We start from the raw sequence: 14,137 nt of genomic DNA, 5'->3' as shown, positions 1-14,137 counted from the left end.
GAGAGCCACGAGCACCAGGAATAAGGATCTACCGTTGTCCCTTCGTTCCGTCGACATTCGGTTCCGGAGCGACACGAACGGGGACGTAGAATTTTTTCGCTCGGTCTCCGGAGCGACACGAACGGGGACTTAGAATGTTTTCGCTCGAACTCCGGAGCGACACGAACGGGGACTTAGAATTGTTTCGCTCGAACTCCGGAGCGACACGATCGCTCCGATATTCTACGTTCTCTCGGCCCACGGGCATCAGAGAGCAAAACAGCCTAATAGTTTTAGAGTGCCTCAACGATCAGGAATAAGGATCTAACGTTCTCGTTTCGAACCGACGACTGTCGGTTGTCCCTTCGTTCCGTCGGCATTCGGTTCCGGAGCGACACGAACGGGGACTTAGAATGTTTTCGCTCGAACTCCGGAGCGACACTATCGCTCCGATATTCTACGTTCTCTCGGCCCACGGGCATCAGAGAGCAAAACAGCCTAATAGTTTTAGAGTGCCTCAACGATCAGGAATAAGTATCCAACGTTCTCGTTTCGAACAGATGACTTTCGGTTCCGGAGCGACACGAACGCTCCATGATTCTCGATTATCTCGACACAGGTAAGAGACAGAGGGCAACAAGTGTATGGTTTTATAGAGCCACGAGCACCAGGAATAAGGATCTACCGTTGTCTCTTCGTTCCGTCGACTTTCGGTTCCGGAGCGACACGAACGGGGACTTAGAATTTTTTCGCTCGAACTCCGGAGCGACACGATCGCTCCGTTATTCTACGTTCTCTCGGTCCACGGGCATCAGAGAGTAAAACAGCCTAATAGTTTTAGAGTGCCTCAACGATCAGGAATAAGGATCTAACGTTCTCGTTTCGAACCGACGACTTTCGGTTCCGGAGCGACACGAACGCTCCATGATTCTCGATTATCTCGACACAGGTAAGAGACAGAGGACAAGAAGTGTATGGATTTAGAGAGCCACGAGCACCAGGAATAAGGATCTACCGTTGTCCCTTCGTTCCGTCGACATTCGGTTCCGGAGCGACACGAACGGGGACGTAGAATTTTTTCGCTCGGGCTCCGGAGCGACACGATCGGGGACTTAGAATTTTTTCGCTCGAACTCCGGAGCGACACGATCGCTCCGATATTCTACGTTCTCTCGGTCCACGGGCATCGGAGAGCAAAACAGCCTAATAGTTTTAGAGTGCCTCAACGACCAGGAATAAGGATCTAACGTTCTCGTTTCGAACCGACGGCTTTCGGTTCCGGAGCGACACGAACGCTCCATGATTCTCGATTTTCTCGACACAGGTAAGAGACAGAGGACAACAAGTGTATGGTTTTAGAGAGCCGCGAGCACCAGGAATAAGGATCTACCGTTGTCTCTTCGTTCCGTCGACATTCGGTTCCGGAGCGACACGAACGGGGACTTAGAATTTTTTCGCTCGGGCTCCGGAGCGACACGAACGGGGACTTAGAATTGTTTCGCTCGAACTCCGGAGCGACACGATCGCTCCGATATTCTACGTTCTGTCGGTCCACGGGCATCAGAGAGCAAAACAGCCTAATAGTTTTAGAGTGCCTCAACGATCAGGAATAAGGATCTAACGTTCTCGTTTCGAACCGACGACTTTCGGTTCCGGAGCGACACGAACGCTCCATGATTCTCGATTATCTCGACACAGGTAAGAGACAGAGGACAACAAGTGTATGGTTTTAGAGAGCCACGAGCACCAGGAATAAGGATCTACCGTTGTCTCTTCGTTCCGTCGACATTCGGTTCCGGAGCGACACGACCGGGGACTTAGAATTTTCTCGCTCGAACTCCGGAGCGACACGATCGTTCCGACATTCTACGTTCTCTCGGTCCACGGGCATCAGAGAGCAAAACAGCCTAATAGTTTTAGAGTGCCTCAACGATCAGGAATAAGGATCTAACGTTCTCGTTTCGAACCGACGACTTTCGGTTCCGGAGCGACACGAACGCTCCATGATTCTCGATTATCTCGACACAGGTAAGAGACAGAGGACAACAAGTGTTTGGTTTTAGAGAGCCACGAGCACCAGGAATAAGGATCTACCGTTGTCTCTTCGTTCCGTCGACATTCGGTTCCGGAGCGACACGAAGGGGGACTTAGAATTTTTTCGCTCGAACTCCGGAGCGACACGATCGCTCCGTTATTCTACGTTCTCTCGGTCCACGGGCATCAGAGAGTAAAACAGCCTAATAGTTTTAGAGTGCCTCAACGATCAGGAATAAGGATCTAACGTTCTCGTTTCGAACCGACGACTTTCGGTTCCGGAGCGACACGAACGCTCCATGATTCTCGATTATCTCGACACAGGTAAGAGACAGAGGACAAGAAGTGTATGGATTTAGAGAGCCACGAGCACCAGGAATAAGGATCTACCGTTGTCCCTTCGTTCCGTCGACATTCGGTTCCGGAGCGACACGAACGGGGACTTAGAATTTTTTCGCTCGGGCTCCGGAGCGACACGATCGGGGACTTAGAATTTTTTCGCTCGGGCTCCGGAGCGACACGAACGGGGACTTAGAATATTTTCGCTCGGACTCCGGAGCGACACGATCGCTCCGATATGCAACGTTCTCACGGTCCACGGGCATCAGAGAGCAAAACAGCCTAATTGTTTTAGAGTGCCTCGACGATCAGGAATATGGATCTAACGTTCTCGTTTCGAACCGACGACTTTCGGTTCCGGAGCGACACGAACGCTCCATGATTCTCGATTATCTCGACACAGGTAAGAGACAGAGGACAACAAGTGTATGGTTTTCGAGAGCCACGAGCACCAGGAATAAGGATCTACCGTTGTCCCTTCGTTCCGTCGACATTCGGTTCCGGAGCGACACGAACGGGGACTTAGAATTTTTTCGCTCGGGCTCCGGAGCGACACGAACGGGGACTTAGAATTTTTTCGCTCGAACTCCGGAGCGACACGATCGCTCCGTTATTCAACGTTCTCTCGGTCCACGGGCATCAGAGAGCAAAACAGCCTAATAGTTTTAGAGTGCCTCAACGATCAGGAATAAGGATCTAACGTTCTCGTTTCGAACCGACGACTTTCGGTTCCGGAGCGACACGAACGGGGACTTAGAATTTTTTCGCTCGAACTCCGAAGCGACACGATCGCTCCGTTATTCTACGTTCTCTCGGTCCACGGGCATCAGAGAGCAAAACAGCCTTATAGTTTTAGAGTGCCTCAACGATCAGGAATAAGGATCTAACGTTCTCGTTTCGAACCGACGACTTTCGGTACCGGAGCGACACGAACGCTCCATGATTCTCGATTATCTCGACACAGGTAAGAGACAGAGGACAACAAGTGTATGGTTTTCGAGAGCCACGAGCACCAGGAATAAGGATCTACCGTTGTCCCTTCGTTCCGTCGACATTCGGTTCCGGAGCGACACTAACGGGGACTTGGAATTTTTTCGCTCGAACTCCGGAGCGACACGATCGCTCCGATATTCTACGTTCTCTCTGGTCCACGGGCATCAGAGAGCAAAACAGCCTAATAGTTTTAGAGTGCCTCAACGATCAGGAATAAGGATCTGACGTTCTCGTTTCGAACCGACGACTTTCGTTTCCGGAGCAACACGAACGCTCCATGATTCTCGATTATCTCGACACAGGTAAGAGACAGAGGACAACAAGTGTATGGTTTCAGAGAGCCACGAGCACCAGGAATAAGGATCTACCGTTGTCCCTTCGTTCCGTCGACATTCGGTTCCGGAGCGACACGAACGGGGACTTAGAATTTTTTCGCTCGAACTCCGGAGCGACACGATCGCTCCGTTATTCTACGTTCTCTCGGTCCACGGGCATCAGAGAGTAAAACAGCCTAATAGTTTTAGAGTGCCTCAACGATCAGGAATAAGGATCTAACGTTCTCGTTTCGAACCGACGACTTTCGGTTCCGGAGCGACACGAACGCTCCATGATTCTCGATTATCTCGACACAGGTAAGAGACAGAGGACAACAAGTGTATGGTTTTAGAGAGCCACGAGCACCAGGAATAAGGATCTACCGTTGTCCCTTCGTTCCATCGACATTCGGTTCCGGAGCGACACGAACGGGGACTTAGAATTTTTTCGCTCGGTCTCCGGAGCGACACGAACGGGGACTTAGAATGTTTTCGCTCGAACTCCGGAGCGACACGAACGGGGACTTAGAATTGTTTCGCTCGAACTCCGGAGCGACACGATCGCTCCGATATTCTACGTTCTCTCGGCCCACGGGCATCAGAGAGCAAAACAGCCTAATAGTTTTAGAGTGCCTCAACGATCAGGAATAAGGATCTAACGTTCTCGTTTCGAACCGACGACTTTCGGTTGTCCCTTCGTTCCGTCGACATTCGGTTCCGGAGCGACACGAACGGGGACTTAGAATGTTTTCGCTCGAACTCCGGAGCGACACTATCGCTCCGATATTCTACGTTCTCTCGGCCCACGGGCATCAGAGAGCAAAACAGCCTAATAGTTTTAGAGTGCCTCAACGATCAGGAATAAGTATCCAACGTTCTCGTTTCGAACCGATGACTTTCGGTTCCAGAGCGACACGAACGCTCCATGATTCTCGATTATCTCGACACAGGTAAGAGACAGAGGGCAACAAGTGTATGGTTTTATAGAGCCACGAGCACCAGGAATAAGGATCTACCGTTGTCTCTTCGTTCCGTCGACTTTCGGTTCCGGAGCGACACGAACGGGGACTTAGAATTTTTTCGCTCGAACTCCGGAGCGACACGATCGCTCCGTTATTCTACGTTCTCTCGGTCCACGGGCATCAGAGAGTAAAACAGCCTAATAGTTTTAGAGTGCCTCAACGATCAGGAATAAGGATCTAACGTTCTCGTTTCGAACCGACGACTTTCGGTTCCGGAGCGACACGAACGCTCCATGATTCTCGATTATCTCGACACAGGTAAGAGACAGAGGACAAGAAGTGTATGGATTTAGAGAGCCACGAGCACCAGGAATAAGGATCTACCGTTGTCCCTTCGTTCCGTCGACATTCGGTTCCGGAGCGACACGAACGGGGACGTAGAATTTTTTCGCTCGGTCTCCGGAGCGACACGAACGGGGACTTAGAATGTTTTCGCTCGAACTCCGGAGCGACACGAACGGGGACTTAGAATTGTTTCGCTCGAACTCCGGAGCGACACGATCGCTCCGATATTCTACGTTCTCTCGGCCCACGGGCATCAGAGAGCAAAACAGCCTAATAGTTTTAGAGTGCCTCAACGATCAGGAATAAGGATCTAACGTTCTCGTTTCGAACCGACGACTGTCGGTTGTCCCTTCGTTCCGTCGGCATTCGGTTCCGGAGCGACACGAACGGGGACTTAGAATGTTTTCGCTCGAACTCCGGAGCGACACTATCGCTCCGATATTCTACGTTCTCTCGGCCCACGGGCATCAGAGAGCAAAACAGCCTAATAGTTTTAGAGTGCCTCAACGATCAGGAATAAGTATCCAACGTTCTCGTTTCGAACAGATGACTTTCGGTTCCGGAGCGACACGAACGCTCCATGATTCTCGATTATCTCGACACAGGTAAGAGACAGAGGGCAACAAGTGTATGGTTTTATAGAGCCACGAGCACCAGGAATAAGGATCTACCGTTGTCTCTTCGTTCCGTCGACTTTCGGTTCCGGAGCGACACGAACGGGGACTTAGAATTTTTTCGCTCGAACTCCGGAGCGACACGATCGCTCCGTTATTCTACGTTCTCTCGGTCCACGGGCATCAGAGAGTAAAACAGCCTAATAGTTTTAGAGTGCCTCAACGATCAGGAATAAGGATCTAACGTTCTCGTTTCGAACCGACGACTTTCGGTTCCGGAGCGACACGAACGCTCCATGATTCTCGATTATCTCGACACAGGTAAGAGACAGAGGACAAGAAGTGTATGGATTTAGAGAGCCACGAGCACCAGGAATAAGGATCTACCGTTGTCCCTTCGTTCCGTCGACATTCGGTTCCGGAGCGACACGAACGGGGACGTAGAATTTTTTCGCTCGGGCTCCGGAGCGACACGATCGGGGACTTAGAATTTTTTCGCTCGAACTCCGGAGCGACACGATCGCTCCGATATTCTACGTTCTCTCGGTCCACGGGCATCGGAGAGCAAAACAGCCTAATAGTTTTAGAGTGCCTCAACGACCAGGAATAAGGATCTAACGTTCTCGTTTCGAACCGACGGCTTTCGGTTCCGGAGCGACACGAACGCTCCATGATTCTCGATTTTCTCGACACAGGTAAGAGACAGAGGACAACAAGTGTATGGTTTTAGAGAGCCGCGAGCACCAGGAATAAGGATCTACCGTTGTCTCTTCGTTCCGTCGACATTCGGTTCCGGAGCGACACGAACGGGGACTTAGAATTTTTTCGCTCGGGCTCCGGAGCGACACGAACGGGGACTTAGAATTGTTTCGCTCGAACTCCGGAGCGACACGATCGCTCCGATATTCTACGTTCTGTCGGTCCACGGGCATCAGAGAGCAAAACAGCCTAATAGTTTTAGAGTGCCTCAACGATCAGGAATAAGGATCTAACGTTCTCGTTTCGAACCGACGACTTTCGGTTCCGGAGCGACACGAACGCTCCATGATTCTCGATTATCTCGACACAGGTAAGAGACAGAGGACAACAAGTGTATGGTTTTAGAGAGCCACGAGCACCAGGAATAAGGATCTACCGTTGTCTCTTCGTTCCGTCGACATTCGGTTCCGGAGCGACACGACCGGGGACTTAGAATTTTCTCGCTCGAACTCCGGAGCGACACGATCGTTCCGACATTCTACGTTCTCTCGGTCCACGGGCATCAGAGAGCAAAACAGCCTAATAGTTTTAGAGTGCCTCAACGATCAGGAATAAGGATCTAACGTTCTCGTTTCGAACCGACGACTTTCGGTTCCGGAGCGACACGAACGCTCCATGATTCTCGATTATCTCGACACAGGTAAGAGACAGAGGACAACAAGTGTTTGGTTTTAGAGAGCCACGAGCACCAGGAATAAGGATCTACCGTTGTCTCTTCGTTCCGTCGACATTCGGTTCCGGAGCGACACGAAGGGGGACTTAGAATTTTTTCGCTCGAACTCCGGAGCGACACGATCGCTCCGTTATTCTACGTTCTCTCGGTCCACGGGCATCAGAGAGTAAAACAGCCTAATAGTTTTAGAGTGCCTCAACGATCAGGAATAAGGATCTAACGTTCTCGTTTCGAACCGACGACTTTCGGTTCCGGAGCGACACGAACGCTCCATGATTCTCGATTATCTCGACACAGGTAAGAGACAGAGGACAAGAAGTGTATGGATTTAGAGAGCCACGAGCACCAGGAATAAGGATCTACCGTTGTCCCTTCGTTCCGTCGACATTCGGTTCCGGAGCGACACGAACGGGGACTTAGAATTTTTTCGCTCGGGCTCCGGAGCGACACGATCGGGGACTTAGAATTTTTTCGCTCGGGCTCCGGAGCGACACGAACGGGGACTTAGAATATTTTCGCTCGGACTCCGGAGCGACACGATCGCTCCGATATGCAACGTTCTCACGGTCCACGGGCATCAGAGAGCAAAACAGCCTAATTGTTTTAGAGTGCCTCGACGATCAGGAATATGGATCTAACGTTCTCGTTTCGAACCGACGACTTTCGGTTCCGGAGCGACACGAACGCTCCATGATTCTCGATTATCTCGACACAGGTAAGAGACAGAGGACAACAAGTGTATGGTTTTCGAGAGCCACGAGCACCAGGAATAAGGATCTACCGTTGTCCCTTCGTTCCGTCGACATTCGGTTCCGGAGCGACACGAACGGGGACTTAGAATTTTTTCGCTCGGGCTCCGGAGCGACACGAACGGGGACTTAGAATTTTTTCGCTCGAACTCCGGAGCGACACGATCGCTCCGTTATTCAACGTTCTCTCGGTCCACGGGCATCAGAGAGCAAAACAGCCTAATAGTTTTAGAGTGCCTCAACGATCAGGAATAAGGATCTAACGTTCTCGTTTCGAACCGACGACTTTCGGTTCCGGAGCGACACGAACGGGGACTTAGAATTTTTTCGCTCGAACTCCGAAGCGACACGATCGCTCCGTTATTCTACGTTCTCTCGGTCCACGGGCATCAGAGAGCAAAACAGCCTAATAGTTTTAGAGTGCCTCAACGATCAGGAATAAGGATCTAACGTTCTCGTTTCGAACCGACGACTTTCGGTTCCGGAGCGACACGAACGCTCCATGATTCTCGATTATCTCGACACAGGTAAGAGACAGAGGACAACAAGTGTATGGTTTTAGAGAGCCACGAGCACCAGGAATAAGGATCTACCGTTGTCTCTTCGTTCCGTCGACATTCGGTTCCGGAGCGACACGACCGGGGACTTAGAATTTTCTCGCTCGAACTCCGGAGCGACACGATCGTTCCGACATTCTACGTTCTCTCGGTCCACGGGCATCAGAGAGCAAAACAGCCTAATAGTTTTAGAGTGCCTCAACGATCAGGAATAAGGATCTAACGTTCTCGTTTCGAACCGACGACTTTCGGTTCCGGAGCGACACGAACGCTCCATGATTCTCGATTATCTCGACACAGGTAAGAGACAGAGGACAACAAGTGTTTGGTTTTAGAGAGCCACGAGCACCAGGAATAAGGATCTACCGTTGTCTCTTCGTTCCGTCGACATTCGGTTCCGGAGCGACACGAAGGGGGACTTAGAATTTTTTCGCTCGAACTCCGGAGCGACACGATCGCTCCGTTATTCTACGTTCTCTCGGTCCACGGGCATCAGAGAGTAAAACAGCCTAATAGTTTTAGAGTGCCTCAACGATCAGGAATAAGGATCTAACGTTCTCGTTTCGAACCGACGACTTTCGGTTCCGGAGCGACACGAACGCTCCATGATTCTCGATTATCTCGACACAGGTAAGAGACAGAGGACAAGAAGTGTATGGATTTAGAGAGCCACGAGCACCAGGAATAAGGATCTACCGTTGTCCCTTCGTTCCGTCGACATTCGGTTCCGGAGCGACACGAACGGGGACTTAGAATTTTTTCGCTCGGGCTCCGGAGCGACACGATCGGGGACTTAGAATTTTTTCGCTCGGGCTCCGGAGCGACACGAACGGGGACTTAGAATATTTTCGCTCGGACTCCGGAGCGACACGATCGCTCCGATATGCAACGTTCTCACGGTCCACGGGCATCAGAGAGCAAAACAGCCTAATTGTTTTAGAGTGCCTCGACGATCAGGAATATGGATCTAACGTTCTCGTTTCGAACCGACGACTTTCGGTTCCGGAGCGACACGAACGCTCCATGATTCTCGATTATCTCGACACAGGTAAGAGACAGAGGACAACAAGTGTATGGTTTTCGAGAGCCACGAGCACCAGGAATAAGGATCTACCGTTGTCCCTTCGTTCCGTCGACATTCGGTTCCGGAGCGACACGAACGGGGACTTAGAATTTTTTCGCTCGGGCTCCGGAGCGACACGAACGGGGACTTAGAATTTTTTCGCTCGAACTCCGGAGCGACACGATCGCTCCGTTATTCAACGTTCTCTCGGTCCACGGGCATCAGAGAGCAAAACAGCCTAATAGTTTTAGAGTGCCTCAACGATCAGGAATAAGGATCTAACGTTCTCGTTTCGAACCGACGACTTTCGGTTCCGGAGCGACACGAACGGGGACTTAGAATTTTTTCGCTCGAACTCCGAAGCGACACGATCGCTCCGTTATTCTACGTTCTCTCGGTCCACGGGCATCAGAGAGCAAAACAGCCTAATAGTTTTAGAGTGCCTCAACGATCAGGAATAAGGATCTAACGTTCTCGTTTCGAACCGACGACTTTCGGTTCCGGAGCGACACGAACGCTCCATGATTCTCGATTATCTCGACACAGGTAAGAGACAGAGGACAACAAGTGTATGGTTTTAGAGAGCCACGAGCACCAGGAATAAGGATCTACCGTTGTCTCTTCGTTCCGTCGACATTCGGTTCCGGAGCGACACGAACGGGGACTTAGAATTTTTTCGCTCGGGCTCCGGAGCGACACGATCGCTCCGATATTCTACGCCCTCTCGGTCCACGGGCATCAGAGAGCAAAACAGCCTAATAGTTTTAGAGTGCCTCAACGATCAGGAATAAGGATCTAACGTTCTCGTTTCGAGCCGACGTCTTTCGGTTCCGGAGCGACACGAACGCTCCATGATTCACGATTATCTCGACACAGCTAAGAGACAGCGGACAACAAGTGTATGGATTTAGAGAGCCACGAGCACCAGGAATAAGGATCTACCGTTGTCCCTTCGTTCCGTCCACATTCGGTTCCGGAGCGACACGAACGGGGACTTAGAATTTTTTCGCTCGGGCTCCGGAGCGACACGAACGGGGACTTAGAATTTTTTCGCTCGAACTCCGGAGCGACACGATCGCTCCGTTATTCTACGTTCTCTCGGTCCACGGGCATCAGAGAGCAAAACAGCCTAATAGTTTTAGAGTGCCTCAACGATCAGGAATAAGGATCTAACGTTCTCGTTTCGAACCGACGACTTTCGGTTCCGGAGCGACACGAACGGGGACTTGGAATTTTTTCGCTCGAACTCCGGAGCGACACGATCGCTCCGTTATTCTACGTTCTCTCGGTCCACGGGCATCAGAGAGCAAAACAGCCTAATAGTTTTAGAGTGCCTCAACGATCAGGAATAAGGATCTAACGTTCTCGTTTCGAACCGACGACTTTCGGTTCCGGAGCGACACGAACGCTCCATGATTCTCGATTATCTCGACACAGGTAAGAGACAGAGGACAACAAGTGTACGGTTTTAGAGAGCCACGAGCACCAGGAATAAGGATCTACCGTTGTCCCTTCGTTCCGTCGACATTCGGTTCCGGAGCGACACGAACGGGGACTTAGAATTTTTTCGCTCGAACTCCGGAGCGACACGATCGCTCCGATATTCTACGCCCTCTCGGTCCACGGGCATCAGAGAGCAAAACAGCCTAATAGTTTTAGAGTGCCTCAACGATCAGGAATAAGGATCTAACGTTCTCGTTTCGAACCGACGACTTTCGGTTCCGGAGCGACACGAACGCTCCATGATTCTCGATTATCTCGACACAGGTAAGAGACAGAGGACAAGAAGTGTATGGATTTAGAGAGCCACGAGCACCAGGAATTAGGATCTACCGTTGTCCCTTCGTTCCGTCGACACTCGGTTCCGGAGCGACACGAACGGGGACTTAGAATTTTTTCGCTCGGGCTCCGGAGCGACACGAACGGAGACTTAGAATTTTTTCGCTCGAACTCCGGAGCGACACGATCGCTCCGATATTCTACGTTCTCTCGGTCCACGGCATCAGAGAGCAAAACAGCCTAATAGTTTTAGAGTGCCTCAACGATCAGGAATAAGGATCTAACGTCCTCGTTTCGAACCGACGACTTTCGTTTCCGGAGCGACACGAACGCTCCATGATTCTCGATTTTCTCGACACAGGTAAGAGACAGAGGACAACAAGTGTATGGTTTTAGAGAGCCGCGAGCACCAGGAATAAGGATCTACCGTTATCCCTTCGTTCCGTCGACATTCGGTTCCGGAGCGACACGAACGGGGACTTAGAATTTTTTCGCTCGGGCTCCGGAGCGACACGAACGGGGACTTAGAATTGTTTCGCTCGAACTCCGGAGCGACACGATCGCTCCGATATGCAACGTTCTCACGGTCCACGGGCATCAGAGAGCAAAACAGCCTAATTGTTTTAGAGTGCCTCGACGATCAGGAATATGGATCTAACGTTCTCGTTTCGAACCGACGACTTTCGGTTCCGGAGCGACACGAACGCTCCATGATTCTCGATTATCTCGACACAGGTAAGAGACAGAGGACAACAAGTGTATGGTTTTCGAGAGCCACGAGCACCAGGAATAAGGATCTACCGTTGTCCCTTCGTTCCGTCGACATTCGGTTCCGGAGCGACACGAACGGGGACTTAGAATTTTTTCGCTCGGGCTCCGGAGCGACACGATCGCTCCGTTATTATACGTTCTCTCGGTCCACGGGCATCAGAGAGCAAAACAGCCTAATAGTTTTAGAGTGCCTCAACGATCAGGAATAAGGATCTAACGTTCTCGTTTCGAACCGACGACTTTCGGTTCCGGAGCGACACGAACGCTCCATGATTCTCGATTATCTCGACACAGGTAAGAGACAGAGGACAACAAGTGTTTGGTTTTAGAGAGCCACGAGCACCAGGAATAAGGATCTACCGTTGTCTCTTCGTTCCGTCGACATTCGGTTCCGGAGCGACACGAACGGGGACTTAGAATTTTTTCGCTCGAACTCCGGAGCGACACGATCGCTCCGTTATTCTACGTTCTCTCGGTCCACGGGCATCAGAGAGTAAAACAGCCTAATAGTTTTAGAGTGCCTCAACGATCAGGAATAAGGATCTAACGCTCTCGTTTCGAACCGACGACTTTCGTTTCCGGAGCGACACGTACGGGGACTTAGAATTTTTTCGCTCGAACTCCGAAGCGACACGATCGCTCCGTTATTCTACGTTCTCTCGGTCCACGGGCATCAGAGAGCAAAACAGCCTTATAGTTTTAGAGTGCCTCAACGATCAGGAATAAGGATCTAACGTTCTCGTTTCGAACCGACGACTTTCGGTTCCGGAGCGACACGAACGCTCCATGATTCTCGATTATCTCGACACAGGTAAGAGACAGAGGACAACAAGTGTTTGGTTTTAGAGAGCCACGAGCACCAGGAATAAGGATCTACCGTTGTCTCTTCGTTCCGTCGACATTCGGTTCCGGAGCGACACGAACGGGGACTTAGAATTTTTTCGCTCGAACTCCGGAGCGACACGATCGCTCCGTTATTCTACGTTCTCTCGGTCCACGGGCATCAGAGAGTAAAACAGCCTAATAGTTTTAGAGTGCCTCAACGATCAGGAATAAGGATCTAACGTTCTCGTTTCGAACCGACGACTTTCGGTTCCGGAGCGACACGAACGCTCCATGATTCTCGATTATCTCGACACAGGTAAGAGACAGAGGACAAGAAGTGTATGGATTTAGAGAGCCACGAGCACCAGGAATAAGGATCTACCGTTGTCCCTTCGTTCCGTCGACACTCGGTTCCGGAGCGACACGAACGGGGACTTAGAATTTTTTCGCTCGGGCTCCGGAGCGACACGATCGGGGACTTAGAATATTTTCGCTCGGACTCCGGAGCGACACGATCGCTCCGATATGCACCGTTCTCACGGTCCACGGGCATCAGAGAGCAAAACAGCCTAATTGTTTTAGAGTGCCTCGACGATCAGGAATATGGATCTAACGTTCTCGTTTCGAACCGACGACTTTCGGTTCCGGAGCGACACGAACGCTCCATGATTCTCGATTATCTCGACACAGGTAAGAGACAGAGGACAACAAGTGTTTGGTTTTAGAGAGCCACGAGCACCAGGAATAAGGATCTACCGTTGTCTCTTCGTTCCGTCGACATTCGGTTCCGGAGCGACACGAACGGGGACTTAGAATTTTTTCGCTCGAACTCCGGAGCGACACGATCGCTCCGTTATTCTACGTTCTCTCGGTCCACGGGCATCAGAGAGTAAAACAGCCTAATAGTTTTAGAGTGCCTCAACGATCAGGAATAAGGATCTAACGTTCTCGTTTCGAACCGACGACTTTCGGTTCCGGAGCGACACGAACGCTCCATGATTCTCGATTATCTCGACACAGGTAAGAGACAGAGGACAAGAAGTGTATGGATTTAGAGAGCCACGAGCACCAGGAATAAGGATCTACCGTTGTCCCTTCGTTCCGTCGACACTCGGTTCCGGAGCGACACGAACGGGGACTTAGAATTTTTTCGCTCGGGCTCCGGAGCGACACGATCGGGGACTTAGAATATTTTCGCTCGGACTCCGGAGCGACACGATCGCTCCGATATGCACCGTTCTCACGGTCCACGGGCATCAGAGAGCAAAACAGCCTAATTGTTTTAGAGTGCCTCGACGATCAGGAATATGGATCTAACGTTCTCGTTTCGAACCGACGACTTTCGGTTCCGGAGCGACACGAACGCTCCATGATTCTCGATT

Source organism: Calliopsis andreniformis, unplaced genomic scaffold, assembly GCF_051401765.1.
Source record: "Calliopsis andreniformis isolate RMS-2024a unplaced genomic scaffold, iyCalAndr_principal scaffold0157, whole genome shotgun sequence".
Lineage (NCBI taxonomy): Eukaryota > Metazoa > Arthropoda > Insecta > Hymenoptera > Andrenidae > Calliopsis > Calliopsis andreniformis.
The sequence above is the reverse complement of the archived record's forward strand: the minus strand, read 5'-3'. Positions refer to the sequence as shown.